The following is a 19,365-nucleotide window of genomic DNA, read 5'->3' as shown; positions in this document are numbered from 1 at the left end:
CATCTCAGGGTATACAGGTGAATATAGAACAGTTTGTCAGGATGCAGTTTATATTTCAGCCTTTTCAGTTGATGAGCAACACCAGTTCAGCATCTCACATTTTTTGGCGCTCAGCTTGATCATTCTCTTGGTATTTGTCCCTCAAGTGAGTGTTTGTATAAGTTCACACAATTGGAATTTACTTCCTTTTCGTTACGTTTTAAATCTAAGCTGTATTGTTAAGTCTTTAGTTTTGCATTTTACCAAAAGCAGCTTTGCTTATCTTGACCTTTCCATGAATTTGTGGCTATTCTGTGCTATGAATCTCCAGCAAAAGCTCAGGTTAAATACGTTTGTACTTGTTTGAACAGGTTCACTGGCTTGTGTGAATCTGTGTGCGCGATTGCAGCTTACTTTTGTGCAGTTATCAGCTTACACGATGTTACAGTGTCTTGATGTACTGGTTCTTCTTCAAAGCTAAATGGCTGGAGCGTACTATGTGCTTTCAATCTGCTCTTGCTGAAGGTAAAACTGCCTTTGCTAAAGACAGCAGTCCTTTCCACGTATATTTGGAGGATGCCATAAGGCTACTCGTACCAGAAACAGTCTCTCTTCTGCATTGTCTTCTAAAGGAGCAGAAGATTCTCTTCTTCACAGAGAGAGCCATTCCTGTGTTCTCTAGCTATTTGGTGGGATGTTGCCCCTGGGACAGCTGTTAATTAGAATAGTAATAAATTATGATAATGAAGAGGGGCAGAACAGAATAGAAGAGCTGAAGTCCTGTGGGAAGAAACAGAATTACTGGGATAAGGGGTCAGGGAGATCCTGAGGAACAAAAATCTTCATAAGTGACAGACACAGAGATGGGAGAATAGGTAATATGAGTGGGTAGCAAGTATTTGCTGGTTAGAGAAGGCTCTAGGCAGGTGAAGAAATAGGTGAATAAGAGTGAGGGGATATGAAGATTTAAAAAATAAATAAAAAATCTTCCGTGCTTTGAGTTTAATAAGAGGAAGTGAAATATTTTATATTTGCCACACTCGTATTTAAGGTTACTCTGAACAGGAGCCTAGTGGCTTATTGATGCATCCACGTACAGCCAAAAAACCACCATCCTTCAGGGTGTAACAGATGCATTCAGTTTTTTGCCTTCAAGGATTGTTCTTGGAGTGCTTATGGTAGTTAATTTCAAATTGAATACATCAGTTGCTCACTGAAATAATTGCTCAGATGAATGTGTCTCTACTAAGCTAGCCCTGCAGAGGTCTACAAGGAGGGTTCCTGCAGAAACATAAATGAACAAGTTTTTAAAATACTGAACTGGTAAAAATTACAAAACTGTTGATTGTTGTAGCTTCTAAAAAACAGTAGTTATTTCCACCAGAAAACATATCTGTGCATCATCAAGACAGCAAAAACTGCAAACAGCAAATTAAACAGATAAAATACTTCCCCTTCCCTTGGGATTTTTTTTTAGATGTGCTTTAACATAATTTGATTTTCAAAAACTAAGTGAAATTTTGTTCTGATAGCAGGCTTGCAATAGTTCATTTTAAAGTCTAATTTAAACAAAGAATTGGCTGACTAAGAAGCTTAGACCGCATGTGTTTTGAAGACAACTAAGACACTATTATTATGATAAGATAAAGTGCCAGATGTGTGCAGAAAGATGTTCCTTGTTCCATTTCATTTTTTTTTAAATTGCTATTATATCATTGTCTGAAAGAAGTTTTTGAATAATTATATGTTATCTCTTGAAACAGAGAGAAGAGCTTTTCCCCCTTTATGCAGTCAGGGGTGTTTGAGTTGCACAGGTGCAATTCCCATTTTTTTTCAGTGATAGACTTCGGCCCTGTACATGCTTTCAACCAATCCAAATATAGCATTTCCCTCCTGGTTTTGAGATGTGAGTAACGTTATACATTTCCCATTTCTTGACTGCTTTGGCATCCCTCCCCGAAAGGGAGGAAAAGCTTTATAAAGTTTCCTGTGGCCCCCCAAAAGCAGAAACATCTGCTGCAGCCTTGAGCAGCTTGCTGGCCGTGCTCCATGGTGGGAAGCTGCATCTCGCTACCTGGGGAGCAATGTGGTCCCTGGGGTGGGTGCCAGTGTGTGTGATCCCTCGGGAGACAAGGAGGGAGAGGTTGGACAGAAGGCGCTTGTTGCTGGCCCCAAATTGTCTTGCTGACAATTTGCAGCTCTGTGGCTGGGTGTGACACTGCCTTATGGTTGGGAGGCACTGAAGTATTGTGGCCTCTGAGCCTACAGTCCCCTCCTACCTTTAAAAATGATGAAATGATGTGAATTTATTCTGACTCCAGCCTTATTGTCTTTTTTCCTTTTTTTTTTTTTTTGGTCTTGTCTTTTTTTCTTTAAGTTGCCTTCTTTAAGTTAAGACAACTAAAAGGCCTCCAAATGTTTTTAAGGCTCATGGAAACATATGAGAAAGCTACCTTTTCCAAAAAAAGCAAATATTGCATTACTGTATTCAAATTACAATGAAAATGAAACAGTGAAATGCTCGTGCGTGCTTTCTCTCTGTCTTGTCTCTGACTCCCAAACTAGTTATGGCAGCTCTGCAAATTACTGCATTTCAGTGTTCCCACCAACTGTCCGCGTGCATAGTTTCAGCTCATGGCCGATCCAAACAACGCATGCTCTTTTAACCTTCAAAGAAAAAGGATTAAGCATTAGCTTATGTTTGCTGAGAGCAAGCACGCAGACACCGAGGGTTCGTTTGACTTGTGGTAATTTGCTAAGCTACAAATGAATTAAGCTTAATTGAGAACCTGGATCCTCAGTCACACAGACACAGAGTACCATTTGCCTGCAAATCTGGAGGTAATGAAATGACATCTGTGACGAGAGGAAGATGCTCTGAAAGCACAAGGCTGTTTAGGGGCTGATAGGCTTAGTGTCTCCTCCTCTGCTGCAGGCTCTTTCCTGGTGGAGGGCATGAGACTGGTTGTCTTTGTCTCCATTCCACATCACGTAAAAGTGAGGATGATAAATGACAGTTTTGTGTTTCGCTTGGAGTGTTTGGGGGATAAATGCATTGAGGTCTGGAAATGCCTCGATGACTATAAACAGTAAGAATAAGCTGTCAAAGCCAGGTAACTTAAATAGTGTAAGCCTAGTCAAGCCTCCACTAATGAGTATCAAACCAGATTTAGACCAGATATTTATGTTCTTAGGGCAAGAAAAGGACAAAACAAAACCTCAACTTTCCTGAGATCACGAAGCCTGGACATTGTTCCTTTGCATGCACACAATATCATCTTATGTGTTCCCTCACAGAGATGACATGAGTATTAGGAAGAAAATATGAGCATTGTATATCTAGCATGTGAATATTGCCAATATGCGATGCATTAAGCTTCATCAAAGTGTTTGGGGTCCAAGAGACCATACTGATATGGAAGCCACATTAGATTTGATTACTAGGTGACTTGAAAGATAGATGTAGGTATTAACGTAGCACACCTGCAGTTCTTCTCTGTGCACTTTGATCTACCAGATGATAATTTGTAATGGCATCACCTTGACCCCGGTCCACCTGCAGTTTGTTAGGCCGGCAGCCAACGTGCATCACATCTCAGTTGCTGGCAACCAAGATGTCGGTCAACCAAGAAAAAAAGTCAATTGTTATTTATCAGCAACCCTTCATCCAGGAAGTGCTGCTTGTGAGGTACTGGTGCTGCCCACTTCCACATCTGCCTTGTAAATGTCTCCGATGCTTTCTTCCCTGTCCCCCCTCCCTGGCAGTTCCCATGTGTTTGGCTCTAACAATGCCAAGATTTGGCAGTGCTGCTAATGGCAGCGGATGCAGGAAGAGCTTCTCGCCTGGACGGGACAGGTGCCTGCTGTTCAGGAGTGGTACTCCACCGTGCTGCAGCTGCCAGGAGCTGCACTGTGGGACAGGTAGGAGGGCCACTTGTGTGTCCTGTCACCTGGCAGCCCAGCAGGAGGAGCAGCCGTAGTCATGCCAGCAAGGCAGCAATTTTAATTGAGAGAGAAGCCACTGCAGATCATTAAGCTGGTCTTAATTCATAGCTTAAAGGTAGCAGGCTTCCATTAGACTCAGAAATATTTCTATACTCCCAGTTTGACCTGCTAGGTACCTTGGGATTTTCTTTCCATCACAGACCTTCGTGAGGGCTGACCGTCCTCCCAAGGGAGCAGGCAAGGAGGGAGGGAAAATGAGAGTTAAACACTGCAGAATTTTCAGCAGACCACTTGATTTGGGCAAAGATTTTGCTTCCCTTCCCTTGGGAAAAGACAAAGCTCTGATGCCCCAGAGCCCTTCAGCTCCAAGACTTTCAGTGAAAGACTGCTGGTGAGCCCCTGGTCTCCTCCCTGCCCTCCTGTTGTTCTTTTGTTGCCAACATGTTGTTTTGAGAATATTTTCCCTCCTTTCTTTCTTATTGGTTTCTTGAGGCTGAAGATATTTGTTACCACAGTAGGAGCAAACAGGGCTTTCCGTCCTAGTCCCGGTACTGGGAGGAGAACTTTTTATACATCTGAATCCATCTGGCAACTTATCTAAGCTAAGGCAGAGGATACCGAGGTGAGCACTGTGCTGCCAGGTGTTTGGCAGAGCATGCTTCTTGCTGTGGATGAGATTTTATTGGCAGTGCCTGCTTCTTTTTAACATCTTCATTCTTGCTTTCTGGTAAAGAGACAGCATTACATACACAATTTCCAAATCACCATGTTACAAATCCCTCTCTTGGTAAAGGTCAGCATTTCTGTTTCTTCTCCATTTGCACAGATGATTTTTTGGGTGTGTTATTCAGATGTAAAACACAGGTGAGATCTTTCAGGCAGTGTCAGATACAGGCCATAAACATGCAAAGAATGGAAAAATGGTCCTCAAGTCAGCTGTTTATGTCATGTGCAATGCACCCACAGTATATGGTAGAAGAGAGTTTTATGTATTTGTGATGCATGTGGTATTATATGCTATAATAAATACACCTGCTACTACCCATAATGAATACACCTGCTTCTACACAGATAAAAGTACTGGTCTTTGTGCACTCCCCTCATCCTTGCCTTGCTTTCACCTTCCTTTTGTCTGTGCCCAGGGATTATCTCTGGTCAAGAAAACTGTCTGCAGACCAGGTAATTGACACCCTTAAAAGGTAAAATAGAGACTTAGCTGAAGGATAGGTTAACTAAGGTTGCAAAAGCAAGTGTTACATCAATGCAGTAGATCTTATGGGAAGTCCTGGAGGAAGTAATTTCCTGTATGTATAGCTAGAGTGCAGAGTAAATTCAAATTCAGGAAAGAGAGAGAGAAATGCCAGGCATATGATATCATGAAGGCATAAACAGATCCATATTCTAGGATGATGTCCAAACTTGTTTGAAGGTTCAGCCTTTCCAAATTGTTCCTCAGCTGGCTAAGATGTTGTTATGCTTCAAATCTGAGAAATAAGCTTAAAGACTCTTCTCTTTAGATGCATTACTAACATTGCATTAATATTGGTATGTATAGCTGCTGTTATATTAATAGGATGACAAGCTTAATGGCAAACACTTAACTTGGGGAAATGTTTTCAAATTTTCCTCCTTTCAGAATCAAGCTCTTCAGCACTCCTATGGTGCTGACTTGTTCCTGAGTGGAGCTTACATGGGAAAGACCTTGTTCTATTCCTCTGTTAAGATCTCTAAAATCCCACAGCTAATAAAAGAACAGTTTTAGAAATTTCAAACTAGAAATCCTGTAGCACAAAGACTTAGTTCCACACAGGCTCTGAGAAACTTCTGTGAAAGGTACAGCCTTTTCTCCTGTGAGGCACAGGGGCAGATCCACTAAACTTATTCATAAGCTACCAGCTATACTCCTGGTAGAGCACAGCAGAGCAGGAGTGGTAGGAGGGTATGGACTTAGGGGTAAGACCCTGACAGCTGTCAGCAACTTGAGTGTAAACACACATTTACTGGCAATTTTTATAGCATCTGAAGAACTAACTGTAGGAGGGATGAAACTACAAGGGCCTAGACCCACTGGTACCTCCCACAGCTGAGTGGGGCTGGGAAGATTTGCTTGCTACAGCAATGAGCAGAGCAACACTCATTGCAAATACTTTCCTTAGGAAACTTAATACTTGTTCTTGGAACAAGTACTGGTCTCACATAGCAAAATATAATCAGAGTGAAAGAACTTTCTTCACTGTTCTTTAAGCTGTTTACTATTCTTTCCAAGACTGTCCAAGCTGACAGTTGTAAACATATCTTAATAAGTTGCTCTTTAAAACAGTTGTAATTCTGTTTTGTGCAGTTAGGAGTGTAATTTTGTAATTTACTGCTCGTTTCAGAGACTAGTATTCAGAAAAAGAAGATATTTGTTCAATGATATTTAATAAGTTTATTTTAAAATAATAATAATAAAAAGAGTTTAAGGATCACTGGATTTGTAATTTCCCAGGTTTTGGAGCAACGTAGGTAAGAAATAGTAGGTACAGAATCTAAAACTTGCATAGACTTACAGTCAGGGAAACTGTAGCCAAATATTATGAGGACATCTCTGTCCTTCGGTCAGCATGTCTTAAAATAACAACAGTTGATAACGTCCTTCAGGAAGGACATCTCCATTCCCTGAAGCAATAAGATATATGACACCACTAGTGATGAATTCCTGGGGATGTGGAAGAACAGAATGCCCTTGGTTCCCCTGTTCTCCAACGTCCTCAGGCTCCCTGTGCATGTCATTATTGAGGCAAGCCTGAGGTTACCTCCTGGTTTTCTTTTCTTTAAGAATGTAAATGACAAAAAGAATCTAAAGCAATTCCCCAGCTTCAGACATGGATCTATATTTGACAGTGCAGAAGGTAATGAACTTAACTTGTGTAGGGCTGCATCCAGAACCGCATAGCCCCATAGCATAGTGGTGCCCGTTATCAAGAAATGCTGTTCAATCAAATAAAAATCTTAACTGATTCTGACAGCCACCTGGTGGTGTGGATGCCATTGCCAAAAATAACAAAATATCAAGTGAAAGTGCTGAGCACAGGCTGAGTCCTGCACAGAATTATGAGCTGATTATATCCCTTTGTAAAGTAAATGGTTTACTATTTACTGCTAAGCTGTAGTTTTCCAGGCCTTCTGCTACAATTAAAGCTGAGCAGATATCACCTGCCTGGCTTCATGTTTGCAGCATTCCTGAAGCATCTCCCATGCATGAAACTTCTCAGATAACCTCTCAAAATAGAAATAGCTTTTTCTCGGAGTTTTGGTGGGAATGAAGGATTCTGTGAAGTGATTTCATTTTAGCAGAATGTTTGGGCTACATCCGATGTACTTGTGGTTAAGTTTAAAGCAAATACAGTGGAGTGGCTGGGAGTCCCTGAAAGGCCACGTGCATCTGGGGTCACATCAACACCACTGCCAATAGCAGTGATAAAACAAGCACACAACTTTCAGTGAATGCTCCTGGAAATGGCAAGCCCAATCCAAATTCCTCTGTTCTAAAAAATAAGTAGAAACCTAGGGTTAAAAAAAATTTAAGAAGACTTTCTTAACATAGTTCCAGCAATTAGCAAGGTGTGCTAAAGGAGTTAAAACATTCAATTTCTAAGTCACAATTTTAACTGGAGAGATATTCAGTTCTTTGTGCATTTAATTTTATGGATTGCCTGCACCATTTTATTTGCAATGGCTTATCTGGCTTTAAGTAGTTTAATTACAGGTTGTTTCAATGTTATTTTATATATTCCTTATATGGCATTTTTAAGTACCTTCCATAGAGATGTTCAAGGCCTCTCAGATTGTATATTTATTCACATACAGCACAGCTATTTCATGTAGGAGACCAATTGAAAATGTACTTTTATTTCTAAGTGTACATTTATGACCTGTCTTATTTGACTAAATCACTTGTGATTTGTCAGGAGTGTGTGAGGGATATGTATCATAAGCAATTTTCTGACTTATCCTCCTTCAAAGACACAAAGCAGGAGCAAGTCCCATCTTAGATCTGTATTGAAAAGCAATCAAACTCTGCCTGCTAAAGAAGTTTAAAATGAAAATTCCTCTTTCAGTTTATAAGCAGCTTTATCTTATACCCAGTGAACTCAGTGCAAATGATTGAGTGTTTGCAGAAATGTCTGGGCTGAGGCCCAGATATCTAAGTCCTTTTGAAACATCAACCTGTCTTCTCTCATGCTTCAGCTCTGCAGCCCTGAATTAGGTGCATGGGGTCTTGATGTAATATGGGAGATTTTGGCATCTGGGGGAGAGGTCCTCTGGAAATTAAGCAGCAGCTGCCTCTGCTAGCCTGGAGTGAAGCCCTGGTCTTTTTTCTCTTCTCTGTTGAAGTCTGTAGGCATTCAGCTGTCCAAAAGCAGCAGGCTCCTCTTTCTGCTCACTCTTCTTTTTGTGGGGAAAGATGAGGCAGGGAAAGTTGGAGAGGTACCATACATGGCTGTTCACGCATTTGGGGATAAAGCACTGAAATCCATCCATCCTCATTCTTCAGGTGCACCTTCATATTCAGGATAAAGCTCTTCCAGCGTGGGTCCCTTTTCTTTAAAGCTAATTTGCTATGCAGCCAGAGATAGTTTTAATCTATAATCAGCTGACTGAAAGGCTCACCTAGGATGTGAGAGAAAGAGCTTGGGTCCCAGTGCTCTGACAAGGATGCTTGCACAAAACCTCTCTGCAGGCTCCCCTCTTCAGTCATCACTGTTATTTGAGGAGGGCTGGGGGAAGGGAAGTGGTGGGCAGCAAGTCAGTGCGGGATTCCTGCCTTTGGCATCTCTGAATTTTTAATTTGGGCTATGAAGGGCACTGAGGATGTGTGTCTGACAGCTCTGTAGAGGCTACATAGCAGCTACAGAGCAGTTTGTCCTAAGGATGGCAGTGAGTCTCAGAGGAGAAGCCCACTGTAAGCTTAAGCCTCACTAATTCACTTTTGACATTTCCAAAAACAAGAAAAATCATTAATTCAGTTTTTGAATGTTAGGTCTTTCTTCAGAAGAACGCAGTAAAGCAGCCTGTGCTATCTTCAATTTCCACAGACTTTCAAAGGTCATTGAGAAGTATTGAAGAGAGCTGTGTTGTTGGATTTATCTGGCAGGAAAAATAAACTAGTGGGAATTTAAAAATGGGCATGTTTATGGTAAAACAAAAGAAACAAAGAACAACAAACAGATCTTAGCAGACACAGGATCATTATTTGAAAACTAACTAGATCTTAATGAGTGTTTTCAACTGTGAACTGTTATGACAGACCTTTAATGGTATTACAAAGACGGTCTTTTTTCTTTGTCTGTATTTCTGCGTAGATCATGTGAGCTTGTTATCACCCATAACCCTGAAGTATAGCTGTGAGTTATCAGACAGTTCTTTGACATCTCGTAGATTATTGCTTCAATTTCAAAATCTCGTTGTAGAAGACAGTTGCAAAAGCTATGCTTCATGACTTCTCAGGTATCTGTAAATATTCTCCAAGATCTATAAGGTCTAAAATGTAATGTAAAATGTAATATATTCCTGGGGATATTTCTGCTGAATGGTAGAAGTATGCATATGGTAGAGGGAAGAATGTGTTGTCTGAGAAAGGGAAAAACACTGTATTTTTCTCCATCTGTGGATTGCAAAGTGTTGTAACAGTTACTCTGGCATTGTTCTCTTTTGGTGGCTCACATTGTGGCTCTGTCCTAGGGCTGAAATAAATGCCGTAAAATAGTGAAAGTGAGATGCTCATGCTTAAGGACACACAAATTATCAAAGCATGCAGATGTGTGTTTGAAGAGAAAATGATATGCTAGCTAGTGGGAAAAATGTCCTGAGCGATGAGGCGTGCTAGACCAGTGGTCCTGATATTGTGGCTTGGGGAAAATATGTCACTTGCAGATAGCTGATACTAACTTAGTTCAATTTTGCAGAGAAAAAAGTGAATATGGGCAGGGACACTGAACTCTTCTATGTGACTGCTACCAATTATGTCATTTCTTGAATAGCTTGAATAAAATTCCAGAAAATGCACTGTCAGGAACCCCTTTGACCAGGAGTAGCTGAAACCATTAATCAGTAAGAATCTCAGCCAGAAACCTCCATCTCATTTTATTTGATCATTTCAATGATTTAACATTTCCTTGATTGACATTTATGGCAACTTTGTCTTGGGTGTTAAATTTTTTCTAATTTAGGTTTTTAAATAATTTTACAAGTGTCAGTTACTATTTCCCTTTCAAAGGGAATCTGAATATGGGCTGCTTTTCCAAATGGTTGCTTCATCAAATCGGGAGAAGGTTTTTCATCAAGAGGTTTGTAACACACTGGAACAGGCTCCCCAGGGACATGGTCATGGCACCAAGCATGTCAGAGTTTAAGAAGGGTTTGGACTGTGCTGTTAGTCATATGGTCTGAATTTTTGGGTAGACCTGTGTGGTGCTAGGAGTTGGACTCGATGATTCTTGTGGGTCCCTTCCAACTCGGGATATTCTGTGATTCTATGAATCAACCAACACAACTGAACTAGGAGCTTCCTTCGGTAATTTATAATCATAGGATTATCTTCCTCCTGAGGAAGCCAATAGAAGAATGCTTATTGTTACTCGTTTCAACTCATGGGCATTGTTGAAAGTCACAGAGATGGCAAACGGTAGTAGCAAAGTGGCACCTGGGCTTTCTGGTTGGCCTTCTTTACCTGCCCCAGACTTCTAGGGGGCCCTACTATTCGCTTGCATTGTTCTTTGTCTTTTAACATTAACATTTTGATAACTAGTATATATTAGAATCTCTCTGTAGGTTTTGGGGGATTGGTTGTGTGTAAATAATATTGAGGATTTATTAGGAAAATTGTTATGTACCACAAAAGCAAAAGTTTACAAGTTCAGTGTTGCACATTGTCAGTAAAACTACAAAAACTAAAACATGGTTTTGGAAAATAATTGCATTAGATTTAAGGTTAAAAAGCAACTACTTATTGTCATCCAGCTTTGCATTTGGGAACTACAGAGACTGTTTTCTTATTTTTTTTTTTTTTGTCTGAATATTTCAAGATTATTTGAGCTGGGAGAAATAAAAGAAAGCTCACACTTTTCACACAGGTGTGGAGTCTATACTTTTGGAAGATCAAACTTCTTCAAGACTAAGCGATTGTTTTAAGCAACTCTTTAAAATTTTGGTTTATTAAATTTATATCCAGTAATTCAGGTTATGGGGCAGGAGGGGAAGCACGGTGACAAATTACTCTGGTAGTTTTGGTCACTGTGAGGGAGAAACCAGTGAAGGTTAGCGATGAATTGGGTCCTAAGGAAGGAGGAGTTCAAGACAGCATTCTGAGTATGGGGACAGGACAGGCAGCAAAACAGACTCCCCAGAAAACAAATGCAAAGGTGGATGAAAGACAGAAGACTTTGTACGGCAATGTGAAAGGTTTGAATTTTTTCCTACTCATAAAAAAATGCTGACTGCAATGTAGGAGCAGAGGCTGGAAAGAACAGGTGCAAAACTGAAATCTAGCTAGTGTGGGTACTCTTAGCAGAGGGCTTAGTCCCAATTTGCTTTCACAACCTTTCTGGCATGATGAGACAGTCAGACTTTGCCTTGATAATGCAGTATCTGTGCCTGGAGGGGTTAGGACCATGTGTCCATTTTGTATCACTGTTCATTTCATGTGTTGACAGGTTGCCATATGCCCTGAGGCTTTTTCTCCCATCTTTTCTCTCCCAGTTGAAGAATTTTCTTTCCCCATCTCTGTGTGAGAAATCACTTGTGCTCACCAAAATAAATAGTTTCAGTGAATTAAGGAAAATGGTTGGCAAATTTCTAAAGAGACCTTTCAGTTCCTGGTGTTGCATTAAATATTAAGATATCTTTTCTGCCCATAACTAAACTACTCTGTGTCTTTATTATTGGGTCCCATCTGATCAGTTATTCATATGATAAAATCTTGGTGGTGCTTGTCTATTTGCTTTGTAGCAACAGCTTACTCATGAAGGACCTTTTTGTGTGTCTAGTGTGTTAATATTTTTTTCCTTTTAATCTGACCTCTCAGTAGAGTCTAGGCTAGTTAACTCTGAAGGGGTGAATGAAATTGGAGGAACAAGACAGAGATGGAGAAGCAAAAGGAGGACAGGGAGAACTAGAGAAAACTAGAGAAAAAGCTATGAGTCTTAAGCCACACCAGGAACAGATTTTGTTCCAACTGTTAAGGAGGCAAATGCAGAAATCTGTGCAGCTGCTGAGCCTGTAAAGCAAAGAATTTCTGAGGAGGAAATTGATTATTCCTCTCAGCAGGACTATTTGGATGTTAATTTGTTTAGTGATGAATTTGACTATACAGCTGATGCCCAAGAAGGTATATGCGCTTCTGTTTCCTCAGAAACTGTTATGTCAACCGTTAGCTTATCCCTGGGAATTTATATCTGCATTGACCAAAAAGCAAAGCATCTTACAATAAAAAATTCAAGTATCCCTTAAAGGGGAGTCACTTACAGAAAGATAATAGATGTACTAAAACTATAAGAGTTTCTAGCAACAGAAGTCTTTATTAACTAGTTGAATTACCAGTCTGAAGTAATTCAGGTGGCTTGACAAATGTGATTTCTTTTAGCAGTTAAATAGTGGTTAAATACTACAACCCCCTAAATGCTACATGAAAATTTATTTCCTTGGCAAGTAAAGGACATTTTCATTGCTGACTCTGTTTCACTTTACAAAATTAACACTTCAGAAAGAGGTCGGGAAATTTTATTCTCACTGAGAGAGATAAAGAATGACTCAGTTTACTACTCTGACCTTTGTACAAGTGATAGCCCAAACTAAAGTTGATCCTAAGTCATAGAAACTACTGATTGTCATTGTCATATGAAAAAAAAAATATTACATGGAACACTTCATTGTTTATTAAATGATTATCAGCACAATAGACAGAAAATTTGAACATTTTGTCAGGATTTTATGTATCAAGGTACATTGATTCAAAACAAATTATCAGCCTTCTTCAAAACTAAGTCAGAAACTGCACTGGAAGGTGAAATACAGTTATTGCTGCAATGTATTTCCGAGTGTGATGCTTGATGATACAATTTCAGTGACACTTCTAATGTCAGGGATATGGGATTTCCTGCAGTCCCAGAACAGTGTTGAATTTGCTCTAAGATAACTGGAAGGGTGCCTGGAGCTAGATTGTCCTCAAGCTCAGGGCTCCTGAGCTGATTGCCTTTAGCAAGTAAAAATGTCCATGTAACTACATACAGCTTCGATCCTGAAACCAAATGACTGCCTTTGCAGGTCCCTAAGTGGCCTCAGAAAATGTAATTGGTACCAAATTGCATTGTATGTAATTTAGCTGACTTTTTGTGGTTTCTTCTTTTTCTTCTCTTTGTAATCTATTGCTGGACACCTGGCTTTCTTCTCTTGGAGTTTTTTTTTTTTTCTTTTCTGAAGTCTTGCAATATTCTAGATTAGACCAGGATGAATGATGCTTGTTTACCATATCAAGTCAGATCCTTTGCTTGCAAAATCAGTCATTTTCAAATCCAGAGCAATTTACACAAAATTTTACAGCTTTATTGGTCTCCAATGGCAAGATATAATTTCAGAAACAGAGAAGCCCTCAAGTAAATGAGAATTCTCTTATGTAGCTATCCCTAGGACTAAATAGTCAGTTGGGGAAGGGGGAAGGAAAGGAGGAAGTAAGCAGTTGATATTTATCTAAGTAGATGGTTTTGCCAAAACTACCCATGAGACATCAGCAACTCTTTCTTGAGAGTTGAAGCAATCTTTCACTGTGATATTTCAATGACTTCTTTTTCCCCCCCAAAGGAAATACGTTTCAGAATATAGAGTAGTTGGTGCCTTGAAAATAACATTTCACAACTCCTAAACAATAGGAAAATAGAGTAGAGAGATTGGGAAAAGCCAGTGTTTGTGTCCTTTTTAAGCAAGAGCTCAGAGCCATTAATTCTAAAAAAAATTTCCAAGACAAAGTCCAAATACAAAGAAACAGTGTCACATGCACCACCCTCTTGTTTTAGACAATCTTGTTGGAGAAACATACTGGAAAACAAGTTTTAAAAATACAAAACCTGTACAAACATAATAAGTGATCTATCTTTCTTTGTACCTTGAGTTAATGAAAGACATTTTAATTAGAAATAAGCAGGGAGCGTATCAGTTTGGTACAAACTGAAGCAGCAAGGGCATTGGAAAAAGAAAGATAATTTGTTACAGTGAGAAAGCAAGAACAGGAATGAACGATCTCACTGCACACAAAGGGGATATTTAGCTTTGTTAAAAAGTGTGAGGTGGCAATAGCTGGGAGTTGGATTAATCTGAAGAGACATTATGTAATGTGTTCAGTAGAAAGGAGTGAATAAGGGCCTCCAGCAACAGAAAGGGCAGAGTGGACACCTTTTGGCCCATTTAGAGGTAAGAGAGGAGATGATGTCTGAAATCTTTTGTTGTTGTTGTTGTTTTGTTTTGTTTTAAAAAAAAAAAGGGGGGGGGGGGAAGTAGTGGAGAAGCTGTGTTGAGAATCATCACCTAGAGACAGTGAAAAAAACCGGAACGGTAAGATTCAGTCACCCAAGGTGGTGTAAACAGCAGGGGGATTAACAAAAATAAATAAATAAATATGGGAACCTTCTTTGCTAGAGGATGAGGAAACGGAAAAACACCAAAACACATGATGCAAGGGCGTACCAAGGGGAAAATAAATGTGAATCAGCAATAAATTTGGTTGAGAGTTTTCTGACAAGACCATTTTAAGTCTCATGCTTTTAATGGAACCTGTCAGTATGGACAAACTGCTATCACAAAAATATCCTTTGCATTAAAACTAGAGAAACCTCAGAGACAAATCCCAAAATATCTTGCGTTGCTCCAGAGGACATGCAGACTTAAGATGTGGGAGGATAACAGAACAGGAAATCAGTATGATATTGGCTGTTCCAGTGTGTGAACCTCAAGTTCATTGTGAAAGCTTGTAAAAGTCTACAGAATTAGTAGTTCTGAAAGAACAAAAATGTTCAATAAGGGAATACTTCTGTCTAGTTGCATCCCCATTTGGGGCTCAGGAGTACCTCTCATTTGTGTGAGGAGCATCAAAAACTTTGCCTTAACCAAGTGGGTTTTGTTTCATTTCTATAGGTTGATTCACAGAGAATTGCATAGTATTTACTAGAGGATGCAAGATTTATGCTTATTCATCTTACCAAAAAATAAAAATAAAAAAAAATCATAATGTCCTATTCTTAATCAAAAAATAAATGTATTACTGAACATAAGTTAACTGCTGTTCATAGCATGGATAGTTGTATTCTGGAAAAAAAGCAATGGAATACAAAACCTTGATCAGTAATTTTAGTCTTTGGAATCAACATTTAGCACTTTTGTTTTGTTTTTGTAATATCTACCAAATGACTTGTCTGACACAATTTATCAATTCCACGTGTCGAGAATACTAAGAATTATAGTTGAAGCACATAACATTGTGGGGTTTTTAATTCTAAGTATGTCTTGCTGTCTCTATACTTGTATGTCTGTGCTGCCTGTGTATAGATGCTGGGACTGCTAGGGGAGTTTACTGTTATTATAAAAGAGGTCAATTTTTGATGTCAAGAAGTCTCACCTGAATCCTAAAGTTCAAACTCAACCTCGCTAAACAAATTCAATGGAAGTAGCTGAAAGAGGAGGATAGAAGATTAGGCTGGAGTGCCTAATCTCACTAAGATGGTCTGAGGGCCTAGTAGGTATAAAAAATACACTTGGATTTTATTATGAAACCTTGAAAAAATGAGGAGGCTACACCTTAAGAATATGAATTTGGTCAGATACCTCATTTTCTTCCTTCTTCCTTCTTTTTTCTTTTCTGCTTTATCTCCTATTGCTTGATGTAACTTGAAAGTCTTGCTCAGATAGGTGTAATGAAGGTAAAAAATTGTAATGCATTCAAATATTCTTTGCCTTTCTTCCATCCCAATAATTGTTTGGCATTGGTTCTTAAAGTCAATAGTGGAAGGGGAAAAAGTGTGGTAAATTTAATGATTTGCAGCATTTTTAGGTCTTTGAACGTAACTTGGATGTATAGAACAATTGTGCACATTTAAGTTGAAATCATGTATTCCATGCCAGAAGTACTCATGCCAGGCAGATAAAAGTAGAAAAACTAACTGGAATTACTTTTAGGAAGATCTCTTCTGTGGAGCTGTCCAGACACTCAATGAAAAAACTCTTATTTTGACATATCTTCAAAATCATCAGTGGACTGTTGCTACCTCCTTGAATTGAAAGAAGTTAATATCAGAAAGATCATGTTAGAATCTTAGAATCACCATATTTCAACAGGCTTGTTTTGTTTTGTTTTATTTTATTTTGTTTTATTTATTTTTTCTTGTTTTGTAATTGTGTACTGGGAAAAGAAGTAACGTAAGTTTGAAATATTTCTGCAAGTCATTTTAACATTCATATCATGACATGTTTAGAAACTTTAGCCTTACAAAAGGCTGTTATATCCCAAACATAATTGTTCATGACTCTGAACTAGTTCTGTAAATAAATAGCTTAAAATGTAAAATTCTTGGAATAAGTAAACTGAAAGAATGGAGTACTTTTGGAAACACAAGCTTGCAAATTTTTAATCCTTCTCTCTTTTCCCCTTCTGCAAATCTTTTAACAAAACTACATTAGATTTAGCTGCATCAAATATATTGAACATCCTTAATCTGAGGTATTATATTACATGGAAATAAAAATAAAATAAAATAAAAAACTGCATTTGAAGCAAAAGAGAAATAGAAGATCATTTTTATCAATTCCACTTTTGTTGTATAAATTAGAATTATTTTGCTGAAATCAGCAATTACTTTCAAATGTATAGCAGGGCACAGAAAATTCTATGCTTATTTTTTCCAGTGATGCACTTATGTGTTTTCATTCCCTTTCCTTTAATTGATAGTGCTGATGGTCTTTGTTATGGGTCACTGTAGAAGATAAGATGCATAGGGCATTTTTTTTCCCCTTCTGGTATCTGTTCAAATTTGATTGCCAGTCACAATTGCTTCATGATCTCATCATCCTTTTAGATGATTTCCTGTTTTTTTCCTGGTACATTTTCAGTATCTGGAACAGCAGGAAATAATGAACTGGTACAGGGAATTAAACTTAGTTTATTCTACTGGTCATACACTGCATCACGTCCTACTTTAGCAAGCTGATTGTGCAGTTACGTTTTCTGAATTGTGAACCTATATTTCTGCTCCTTAAAAATAATTCAAGATGAATTTTCTTTCTGTTAAATATTTTAGCAAGACCAATACCTGTACTCTTTTTAATCATTCCACCTACTCTACCACCCCTTTCACTTCATTCAGCTCTTGGATTTCCCAGGTTGTCTCACATCAGTTTGCTCAGTAGCTGGATTTTGTAATGACATATGCTGCTTTGTTGTGCCCAGGTTTGATGAGTACAACTCCAATAGCCTTGTTTTCTGAAATTCAGTAAGTGGTCTCACTTTCCTATTCTCATGACCGTAGCCAGTTTGCCCTTCCAGAGGTAAATAATAAAAGAAGGAAAGACAGCAGCTGGTACTAGGAAACAGACATTGTTGAACTTAAGCTATGTGAACTCCAGAAGCAGATCAGTCTTGTCTGAAAATACATTGTCATGCTCTAAATGTTACATAAATAATTGAATATTAGTTTAGCATCAGCAAGGTAGATAGTAACTATGAGAGAGAAACTCCTTAAATGGATGGTCTACTCTAAGCCGCAAATTAGAAATGGACATAGACATAAGTAAAAAAAAAAAAAAAAAAAGGATTCAGAGGTAGTTGCAGTGCCTGTATGAGCTTCCCTGATAACAAAAAAAAAAAAAAAAAAAAAGTAATATTCCGTTCCTCTTCCATCCCAAACTAATTTGCAGTGGTAGATAATTGTTTGTTGATATAATCACCAATTTCAGGCAGCATTTAGCACATCAGTACTCTCAGACCATAGACTCAATTCTTCCCCTTGTTCCTTTCAGCCAGTGTGTGAACATCAAATCCTTGGTATCACGTTAGGTACCTGAGATTGTTTGCTTTTAGTTCTCTGGGATCACAGTTACATTGCATGCACTGCTGACATTTAAATATCAGCCAGATGTTGTTGTGATTTTATTTTCAACTCTGCTAGCCAAACTGTATGTCACCCCTTGCTGATCAGGATCATGCAACTTGCTGGAAGAACCTTTCAGGCAAAAATTATCATCCTATTATGATCTTCTTCCTACCTCTCCCCAGTGGTTCCATTTTAATGCATTCTGCTTTACAAAGGAAATCAACTCTAACTCTGATTAATTGCAGTCCAAATTCTGCAATAAACTGCAGCAAGCTTAGATATATTGAAGCAAGAATCCATTCTCTAGTCTTGTAAATGCTAAAAATCTCAAATGAGCCTGTTACCATTCATTTTGATTTTTTTTCTCACAGCATTCAGAATCCCTGCTCTGAGGATGTCTTGTCATACTGGTTGCCATCTATGCTTCTTATCATGTCTGTGTTGAACTTGCCACAAGGTCTCTGTAACAGTTTTGCCACGCTAAGTTCTAAAAAAAAATAAATAAATAAATAAAAAATAATAATAAAAAAATCTATTGTATTCCCAGTTTGTAGGACTAGAAGAAAAGAGAAAATTATTTGCAGTCGCTGAAGGTGAAGTGCAAAACACTTGGTGTCTTCCCAGACACCCAAGAGCACAGAGTTGTGGAGCTGTTGAAGAGTGCTATTGAAGTAATGATTCTTGCCTGAATCCACAGTCCCAATGACCTTTTCTAGACCCCTTACTCTACTTAGAGCCCCCTGAACTGTGGTTAATCCCACCAGTCCATGCTGAGCGTTCTAGAGCTGCCCCTAGGCTGCCTCCTGTTGTCATGCTAGAATCCAGCTGAGCCAGTGTCACCTGTTCAGCTGTTAGGAAATCTGATTTTCTTTCCACCCACCTGGGTATCCTCAGTTTGGGCTCTGAAAAGCACCTGATGAAGTGCTGAACATGCTGACCCCAACTAGATTGATGTCAGAATGCCAAATAATTTGTGCGGAGCCAAGGTTTTACCCCTGCTGTGAAATGAATAGGATTTGGAGATTAAGTAAATGAGGAAGGGAAATTTTGTAGTTCTCTCCATCACTCATAAATGGTTTCACACCAAATGTAAGGCTTTGAATGAAATCGCTCTTCATCAATTCTTAGTTTGAAGTGATCAGACTGATACAAGTGCTCAAAGGGTATTATTTTTTTGAGGTGAGACAACTAGCAGCCTTTTGGAAAATAGGCCATATTTACACCTTTAAAAAAAATAATCATAATTTTACTGTGATTTCTATTTTACAGCATATTCTAATTTCACTCTGCTCTGATTTAGAGACATTTCATTGATATTTTGTGTATGCAG

At 38.8% G+C, this 19,365-nt stretch overlaps 1 protein-coding gene across 2 annotated transcripts in view; it reads left to right on the top strand.

Moving 5' to 3' along the window:
• Positions 1-19,365, top strand: part of LOC308188158 (uncharacterized protein) — a 100,941-nt gene that overhangs the window by 48,984 nt on the left and 32,592 nt on the right. The window lies entirely within an intron of this gene.

This window comes from Anser brachyrhynchus, assembly GCF_964034855.1.
Source record: "Anser brachyrhynchus genome assembly, chromosome: 1".
Lineage (NCBI taxonomy): Eukaryota > Metazoa > Chordata > Aves > Anseriformes > Anatidae > Anser > Anser brachyrhynchus.
This window is presented reverse-complemented; position numbering and strand designations above follow the sequence as displayed.